The sequence below is a fragment of the Trichosurus vulpecula genome, chromosome 2 (assembly GCF_011100635.1).
Source record: "Trichosurus vulpecula isolate mTriVul1 chromosome 2, mTriVul1.pri, whole genome shotgun sequence".
NCBI lineage: Eukaryota > Metazoa > Chordata > Mammalia > Diprotodontia > Phalangeridae > Trichosurus > Trichosurus vulpecula.
Window position 1 is genome coordinate 160,948,698 of NC_050574.1, and position 10,330 is coordinate 160,959,027.

Genomic DNA, 10,330 nt, shown 5'->3' on the forward strand with positions numbered 1-10,330 from the left:
TAGTACACATATGTACACATATGTGTATACATAGGTACACACACTATATTTGTAGCTTTTCTTTGTAATCACCTTCTCTTTTATGTGTATTTATGTACATATAGAAGAAAACTGAAAGGAGATATTTATATTATTAGGTATGTGATCTAATGAGTAGAAGAAATAGTTGCTTACCCATGGAATAGAAAGGGATCTGCAATTAGTAAAGTGAATACAAAGTTTTTAGATGTAATAGAATTTAAATGGTCTATTAATTTTGTGGAATTTTTTTTTGTCAGTTCAGATTAGCAGTCTAATGTAATCTTAACTCTTTTCCTGGACCATTTATCTGGTATATTACTGACAGCCTTGCTAATACCCACTTCTGTTGATTCATATGGAAGTGAATGATACTATCAGGGGAATACAGAAACCATCTCTAAAGGGTATGAAGACCAAGGCAGGAAACTGAAGTACTCATAGATACTCATAGTTTTTATTTATTTGTTTTTCATTACTGTTGCTCTTTGAAGGTGAAAACTTTAGAAGAAAAAAATTAAAAGAGAGAAATCATCATCAAAAACAATAACAGTTAACATGTTTATAGCATTTTAGTCTTTACAAAGTACTTTAGAAATATTGCCTCATTTCATCATCAGGTAAAACTGGTGAGATAGATCCTATGTTACTACATCGAATGCAGAGAGAACCTTTGGTTCAACCCACCCTGAAGGCAACTAGGTGATTCAAGGGATCAAGCAGTAAGCCTGAAGTCAGGAAGACCTGAGTTCAAATTTGACCTCAGATACTTACTACATACGTGATCCTGAGTAAGTCATTTAACCCCTGACTGTTTCAGTTTTCTTAACTGTAAAATGGGGTTAGTAATAGCACATCCTTCATCTAGTTGTAAAGGTCAAAAGAGTTAATATTTGTAAGGGGTGAGGAATAACTGTTTATATAGTATTTACTATGTGCTAGGCATTGTGCTTAGTACTTCACAAATATTATCTTATTTAATCCTTACAGCAACCCTGCTTGGTAGATGCTTTTATTATACCCATTTTACAGTTGAGGAAACTGAGGAAAACGGATGCTAGGTATCCAGAGTAGCATACTAGTAAGTGTCAAAGAATGGATTTTAACTCAGATCTTCCGAGTTCTTAGACCAGCACTCTTTCCATGGCACTATCTAACTGACTTATCACAGTGCCTGGGACATAGTAAGTATATAAATACTACCTGTTATTATCATCATCATTAATTATTATTATTAATTGTTTTCATTATTATTAGTAGTATCCTATTGGTCAGATTATAAACTGCCTTTAGGCATTAGACAAGTCAGATTTGATGGGAAAGTGTTGCCTATTTTCTGGGCTGCGTGTTGATGAAGGAACCCTTATGAGCCTGCCTGAGGATGAACTATTTCATTTTATGTATTTCCTTTTGCTTACTTCCTATAGTCTTCTCTACTCCATATTCAAAAGAGGGTTGTTAGTATCTCAAATTACTGTAAAGATCATCTGAAGGCTATCTGGCTTTTATTATCTTCCCTGGAACAAAGATGGCCAACAAATCCTACATTTAAAAAGACATTCTTGTTAAGAGAGAAGTCTTGTGCAAGGGAAAATTAATTGAGAGATACCGAACTAGCAATTAATTGCATGGAGTTGTATACATGCTATCAATAAATGTGGAAGCAAAACTGACAGAGAATCATGAGTTGACTGAATCATTACAAACACTCAAGACTCCCTTTGAAACTGATTACTACGGTGCTCATAGCCTTCAAATAGAGCACTTCTAAACATGTTTTAGGAAACTCCAGGGAAATACAGCTTTGAAGCTACTAAATGTAAAATTTGCATAAAATGGAGTTGTTTTGAAATTTATCCAAATAGGCTTACTTCATTCTAATTTGGAAAAAAAAAATCATTCATTGTCTGCAATCAAGTGAAAATTCTTAAGCTTTCTCCAGAATCTGTAGTTTGATGAGTTTTCATACAGTTTAGTATTGTTTTTCATGGGTAGTTTCCATGGCCCCAATGTCACTTTTTTCACAAATAACTGAAAATATTTGGGATTTTTTTTCACAATTAGAGAAATATTTTATTTGGGGGGGGAGTGGTAATATATTTTCACAGAATACCCAGTGTAATTCCTATTTTGCCAAAACAAGTAAGCAAAATATGAGTGAAATGAAATAAAATATGGGGATAAAGTAGCTCAAAGTTTGCAGTCTTGTACAGTGTTTATTTTTAGATACCTAAGTTTATTCTATTATGTGCATATCAAGCTATGTCTATTTGACACAGTTATCTAGATTTCCACAGTTGTCTAGATTTACCAGGCATTAAATGTTGCTTGATTTAGTTCTACTATCTAAATCTATTCAATGTGAGTTGTGTTTGAATACAAACTTTCATCTGAAATTCTGTATATCTCAAACTACATCCTATTAAAAATAAAGTATACAAATTATTGTGTATGTAATATCTATACTAAATATTAATGGCAATTATTATAAAACTATGCTGTTCCTTTAAATGCCTGCTATTAAAACACTGGCTATTACCCTAGAGATGAATTCAATATGGTTTGAAGGGAATAAATATTTCTCTAAAATACACATTTCAAATTTCATGATGAAAATCAATGCAAAATTTATATTCAGTCAAAACAAAGGTGCTTTTTGGATGAGTTTCAACCCCGTGTACACTACAAATTGAAGAATAGCTCTATTAACATCTGATACAAATCCTGGTGGGGGGAGAATATGGTTAGTTATCCTTTCTTTTCAAATTTGGGGTTGTTTGTACACAACTATGCCAAATCATGTTTATTCAGAAGAGGAAAGAAAGAAAGAAAGGAAGGAAGAAAGGAGAAAGAGAGAGAGGAGAGAGAGAGAGAGAGAGAGACAGGGAGAGAGAGAGAGAGAGAGAGAGAGAGAGAGAAATGCAATGAAAAAGGAATTTCCCATATCCATCTAGTTTTTTAAAATGTTATATGAGACTCTGTGAAATGAAAGCCTTTCCTTGTCTGCTGTGTGGTCCCCATCAGACAGCACATTCTAAGTGCCCCCAGTAGAGCTCTTGCTAATTTCTCTCCTTTACTTCGGAAGAGCTGAGTGATTTGAGGGCAGTCAGAAAGCGACTTCTGACTTAATGACAGGCAATCGGATTGGGATAGGTCTATGCAAACACGGAGAGTGGAGAAGCCTTTCCATTGTTTGTTTTTCTGACATCGCAAAATGTTTCTGATTTAAAAAGCTGGTTTATGTTTCTGGCACATATAGGGATTCTTTAGAGCTGGAGTAAATCCCATTTCCTCCTACAGGAAAGGTAAATTGCAGGTTATCTTCAGGGAAAGCATGGGCACCTGAGACCCAAGTACTTGTTTGAATGCTCGATATCATTACAGGAAATAAGAAAATGTCCGTATGTTCATTCAGTCCACCAGGCTTTGGATTCTAATTTTTCATGGGGCATATATTAGATTCTATGCTTTTTCAAAGATGCAAGTGGTATTTAAATGTTACTCTAGGAAAGCCAGAAATAACAAGCAGTCATATGGTCAACCAGCAGCCAGACAGTATGATTTCATCAGGGGCTTAATACTAACATACATTACTGGAAATCATAGTCCATAGTCCATCATGGTTACATGTACAAAACAGAGCACATATTCTTTTGGCTTAACCACAGTTCTTTAAGATTTCAGATATGGAGGAGTCATATGTAAAATTTTAAATATGGACAAATAGGCTAAAAGCTTGCTTTTCATTCAATTTTCCATTTATATTAGCAGCTTTTTTCTAATTGATATTTGTTTTTATATAGTCTTCAGTTCCAAATATACTCCAGAACCACTGCCTATAATAAAAGAATAAAAGAGAGAGATAGACAAATAGAGAGACAAGTAAGTGGAAAGAAGGAAGGGAAGGAAGAAAGGGAAGGAAGAAAGGGAAGGAAGGAAGGGAAGGAAGGAAGGGAAGGAAGGAAGGGAAGGAAGGAAGGGAAGGAAGGAAGGAAAGGAAGAAAGGGAAGGAAGAAAGGAGGGAGGGAGGGAGAAGGCGAGGCAGCGAGGCGAGGCGGAGGGGAGGCAAGGGGAGAGGAGGCGAGGCGGTGAGCCAAAACATATAGTGAGCTCTAAAAAAGGATGGGGTACCTGTGAGAAGGAAAGTCGGAAAGCATGGAGAAAGAGGAAAAGAAATATGGAGGATATCCATGTATCAAGGACATGAATCATGGGAGCCTTTAGTTGTTTTTCTCCCAATTTACTCTATTGTACTCACTAAGCATTTTGTTTTCCTGATTTGGCTTACTTCATTCTGTGACAGCTTACATAAGTGTTCCCATGCTTTTCAGAATTTAATATATTCATCATTTCCAGCCCAATAATAGTCCATTTTCATTTGTATACCAAATTTGTTTTGTTATCACCAAACTGATGGACGTTTCATTTGTATCTTGTTCTTTGCTACCACAAAAGGTTTTGTTAAGAATATTTTGGCATATGAGTCTTTCTTTGTTGACTTCCTTGAAAAGTATATACTTAGCAATGAGATCTCTGGGTCAAAGTGTATTTTAGTATTTTAGTCACATGTTTACCATCACCCCCTTAATGTTTGGACCAAATTCACAATGCCACCAATAATGCATTACTATGAATAGTGACTAATGTAGAAGGGGGACAAGAAGGGACAACTGGGTAAGAGATAGTACAAAACACAGTTTCTTGTTGTGATGACATGAAGCTAAAGGAAAAACTTTGGGCAAGCCAGGTATATTTTTATGTTTGGGATACATCATTTTGCAGAGGGAAATAATGTCTGCTATAGCCATAAAGAGATGTGGCAGAAATAAATGAATTATCAATTAACGAAATCCTTATACACCCTTGTAGACCAGAAACTTTGTAAATCCAAAGATATGTACTTAAATTAAATACTATAAGTGGTAGGTGAGAAAGATACTTCCACATTTCATATATATATATACACACATATATATACATATATGCATATATATATGTATATATACACACATATATACATATATACACATATATGTATATATACACATATACATATATTATGTGTGTATATGTATATATGCATATGTGTATATGTGTATATATACACACATGTATACACATATATATGCATGTGTGTATATACATATGGATATACTATAATGGTGGAGCTGGATTGGATTGTAACTTTATGAATCCATAAAGAAAAAGAAAAAGATTTACTGGATACAAACTTGTATCCTGATGATTAGATTCAGCCCTGTAAATTAAATCATTAACTACTTTTTATTCTAGCATTGAAAAGGTAAGTTCAATAGTTAAAATTTAAACACCTTGTGGGTCTCATTAGAAGCAAAGATTCCTTTGTACTCCAATGCATCACTGATACTGTTTCTATCACAACTTCTTTTGTCATATTGGGCAATCATTTGGGCACTAGTTTCCTATATGAAAAAAAATATGGGAGTTTGATAAAATTATTTCAAGTCCAATTCTTCAAGTCTATTAATCTATTATAAAGCATGGATTAGAGTAGGAAAATTACATTGTGAATCTTTTTCATTATGCTTAATTTCTGTCCTCTTCTAAGTTAGAGTAACTCTGGAAAGCTCTTCTTCAAATTCGACTTCATGTAATCATCACATTGCAAACCTGGGAAGGAACTTAGTGGCCAATCATTTCAATTTTCTTGTTTTACATATGGCCAAGGGAGGTGAAAAGACTCCTTAAAATCACACATTTAGTAATAAGCACAGCCAGGATTAGAACCTATATATCCAGGAAATTGGTGTGCACAATACCAACAATTTTCTAATGATGATCAACTGCGAAAGACTTGGCTACTCTGACCAATACTATAATTCATTACAAATTCAAAGACTCATGATGAAAAAAGAATGTTATCCACCTCCAGGGAGACAGCTGATGAACTGAGTGTGCAAATTGACATAATTTTATTTATGTTCTTTCTTCCATCTTTCCTTCCTTCCTTTCTTTTTGCAATGTGGCTGGTATAGAAATATGTCTTACATGATATCACATGCACAAGTGAAATCATTTTGCTTTCCTTCTCAGTGACTGAGGTAGGGGTGGGAGGGAGGTAAGGAATTTGGAACTCAAATTGAAAAAGAATGTTAAAGTAAATATGTCAAAAGAATGAAACAATGAATGAATAGATAAATAAATAAATGAGATTTCTTTCAAAAAGAAAAGGTGGGATTTTAGTTGACACTTAAAGGAAGAAGAGAGTTCAGAAATAGGAGCTTACTGAATTAAAGATCACCAAAAATAGTTTCTTCATTGCAAAATTCCAGAGAGCAAACATTTATGCTTTAAACCTGTATTGAAGATCATTTTAAAAAATGAGTAAAGTACTTAGCACAGTGCCTGTAATATAGTGAACACAAAATAAATGTTGGTCGACTCCATTAAAACACTGCAAAAATTTTAAAAAAAGAAGCCAGGGGTCTTCACTTTCAGAGCACTGGTCTTTCTAATGATCCTAATTATTTTTTGTTCCTTGTTTTCTGCTTTCATATTCACTCCTTACAATTTTATTCTAATTGCCTCCCCTCAGAATAGTTCAAGCTGAAACTGGTTTAGTGGTGAAGGGAAGAGAGGTGATATGATCAAGATTCACTTTAAGGCTGGGACTAAATAAGAAATGCTTTGTTAAGGTAAAAAAATAGCCATAGTTATTTGAGTTATAGTTATTTTGAAACTACATTTTTTGTTCCCCCCCTCCCCCGCAAAAACAAATCAGCTCCTTGAGGTTAGCAACTTTTGTTTCTTGTGGGGATTTTTGTTTTGTTTTTATCCTCAACACCTAGCACAGTGCCTTGACCATAATAGTAACTTCTTATCATGTCAAGTCAGCAAGGATGTACCAAGAACTATGCTATGAGTCAGGGATACAAAGAAAAGCAAAATAAATAATGATGATAATGATAACAATATTAATAACAATAATAATAATCATTGATTCATAGGTTTGCCTCCAAGTACTGGAGAGGTGATCAGACTCTCTCATACATTTTTAAATATTTAGCACCAAAGTCTCTCTACATAAAATCATGTGAGGAGTAATACCTCCACACTCCTAAAGGTGAAATTGAAATCTAACACACAACTCACACATAAGCAAGTGGTGTTTCTTGAAGGATTTGAATTATAGCCAGACAGATAACAGATAAAAGGTAAATGCAGACAATGCAAAAACTTTTAAATTCACCTTTGGTTCTTCTTGATGAAGAGTACTTCTCTGGAGCAGGTGAGTTTCCATTCCTCCACCAATCACCTACATGCCAATAAATGTATCAGTTTCCACGTGAGAAGCTCGGGAAAAGTGCTTGGCAGTAATAAGGTTTAAGGATTGTTCTTGCTTATATAGAAAAAGATACTCCCAATCTCTTTCTTTTAGGTTAATCCCCACCTCATTTCCAATCCTTAGGTGTTTTTGAACATGTAAGAGGACTAATTGATTAGGGCTCAAATGTCTGAATAAGTAGAACATATGTCCTTCATATTAACTATCTATGGCTCACAGACCTAGGTAATATATGTATATATGCATACATGTATGCATGTGTATGTGTGTATGCATGTATTTACATATATGCATATGTAAGCAAGCATATGTGTATGTATGTGTATTGTGTATATGCATATGTATGTTTATTTATTTATTTGTTTGTTTGTTGCTGTCTGTTCTCAAGTAGAGTTAAATTGGAGGGTGTCCAGCTATGGCTGTTCAGACCAATACAATCTCAGAAGGTGCTATCACAGGTCAGGCACAAATAGACCACATGAACATTTCAGATAGATTCTCTAAATTTATGCATCTCACCTTTCTTTTGACCTACTTCAATTCTCTTTTGCTCATAGAACACAGCACCTTCTCTGATGAGAGCATGCCATGCTGGGCAGTCCTGTTCCAGTGTCTCCCATGTCACATAATCATTTCCAATGTTCTTAAGAAAAATCTTGAGGGTGTCCTTGTATTGCTTTTTCTGACCTCCAAGTGAGTGCTTGCTCTGTGTGAGTTCTCCATAAAATGGAGCATATTTTGGCATTCGAACCATGTGGCCAGGCCATTGTAGTTTCGCTTTCTATAGTACAGGTTGAATGATTGATGTTTCAGTTTGAGAAAGGACTTCGTGTCTAGTACCTTATCCTACCAGATGATCTTCCCAAACTACCTAAGACAATTCAAATGGAAGAGATTCATTTCTTGGTATGGCACTAGCATACTGTCCAGGTTTCACAGGCATACAAAAATGAGGTCAGCGTAATGGCTCTGTAGATCTTCAGTTCAGTAGTCAGTCTAATACCTCTTCTCTCTCACACTTTACTTTGGAGCCTCCCAAATCCTGAGCTAGCTCTGGTAATGTGTGCCTCGGCCTCATTATCAACATGTACATCCCTGGAAAATATACTGCTAAGGTAAATGAACTTATCCACAGCATTCAAAACTTCTCCATTTTTTACTGAGCTGGACAAAATAATAACAAAATTCATTTGGAAAAACAAGAGGTCTAGATTATCTAGGGTATTAATGAAAAGACATGCTACAGAAGGTGGCTTAGCCACACCAGATATTAAACTGTACTACACAGCAGCAGTCATCAAAACTGCCTGGTACTGGTTAAGAAACAGGGGTGTGGATCAGTGGAATAGGATAGGTACACAAGTAGGTGAAATCAACAAGTTTAGCAATCTACTATTTGATAAACCCAAAGAGGCCAGCTTCTGGGCTAATAATTCACTATTTCACAAAAACTGTTGGGAAAATTAGAAAATGGTAGGGCAAAAACTGGGCATAGACCAATATCTTACACCATATACCAAAATAAAATCAAAATGGGTTCATGATTTAGGAGTAAAAGCTGATACTATAAGTAATTTGGGAAAGCAAGGAATAGTTAATTATCAGATTTATGGAAAAGTAAAGAATTCATGACCCAACAAGAGATAGAGAGCATTACAAAATGCAAAATGGATAATTTTGATTATGTCAAATTGAAATGTTTTTGTACCAAAAAAGCCAATGCAACAAGAATTAGGAGGGAAGCAGAAAATTGGGAGAAAATCTTTGCAACTAGTATCTCTGATAAAGGCCTCATTTCTAAAATATACAGGGAACTGAGCCAAATATATAGGAATACAAGCCATTCCCCAATTGAGAAATGGTCAAAGGATATGAACAGGCAGTTTTCAGAGGAAGAAATTAAAGCTATCTATAGGCATATGAAAAAATGCTCTGGATCACTATTGATTAGAGAAATGCAAATCAAAACAACTCTTAGATACCACATCTCTCCTGTCAGATTAGCTAATATAACAAAACAGGAAAATGATAAATGCTGGAAAGGATGTGGGGAAATTGGAACATTGTTGCATTGCTGGTGGAGTTGTGAGCTGATCCAGCCATTTTGGAGAGCAGTTTGGAACTATGCCCAAAGGGCTATAGATATGTTCATATCCTTTGACCCAGCAATACCACTTCTAGGGTTGTATCCCAAAGAAATCACACAAGCGGGAAAAGGACCCATATGTATAAGGATATTTATAGCAGCTCTTTTTGTGGTAGCCAAGAATTGGAAATCAAAGGGATGCCCATCAATTGGGGAATGGCTGAACAAGCTGTGGTATATGAAGGTGATGGAATACTACTGTGCCATAAGAAATGGGGATGATGCAGACTTTGTAACAACCTGGAAAAACCTACACGACATAATGCTGAGTGAGTGGAGCAGAGCCAGGAAAACATTGTGCACAGCTACAGATATATGGATTCCGTGAGGACCAACCCTGACATACTGTGCTCTTCTCAGCAACCTAAGGGGCAAGGACAACTCCAGGGGACTCACGATGGAGAATGCTATCTTCATCCAGAGAAAGAACTGTGAAGTTTGAATACAGATCGAGGCGCACTACATGTTCGCCTTTTTTGCTTCTCTTTTGTTTTTGGGTTGGTTTTTTTTTTTTGGTTCTGTTTCTTCTTTCTCATGATTCATTCCATTGGTCAAAATTCTTCTCCACAACTTGACTAGTGCATAAATTAATTCAATGCGACGTTATACATGACAGTTATATGAGATTCTATGCCGTCTTGGGGAGGGAGGAGGGAGGGAGGGGAGAAATCTGGAACTCAAAACTATGTAGAAGCATGTGTGGTAAACTAAAAATAAATAAATAAATTTAAAAAAAAACTTCTCCATTTGCTGTACCCATTGGTCCCACTTATGGATAGTGTGTTGCTGGCTAATGGAGCACCTGTATTTTCTTGGTGTTAATTGTTAGGCCAAAATTAGCA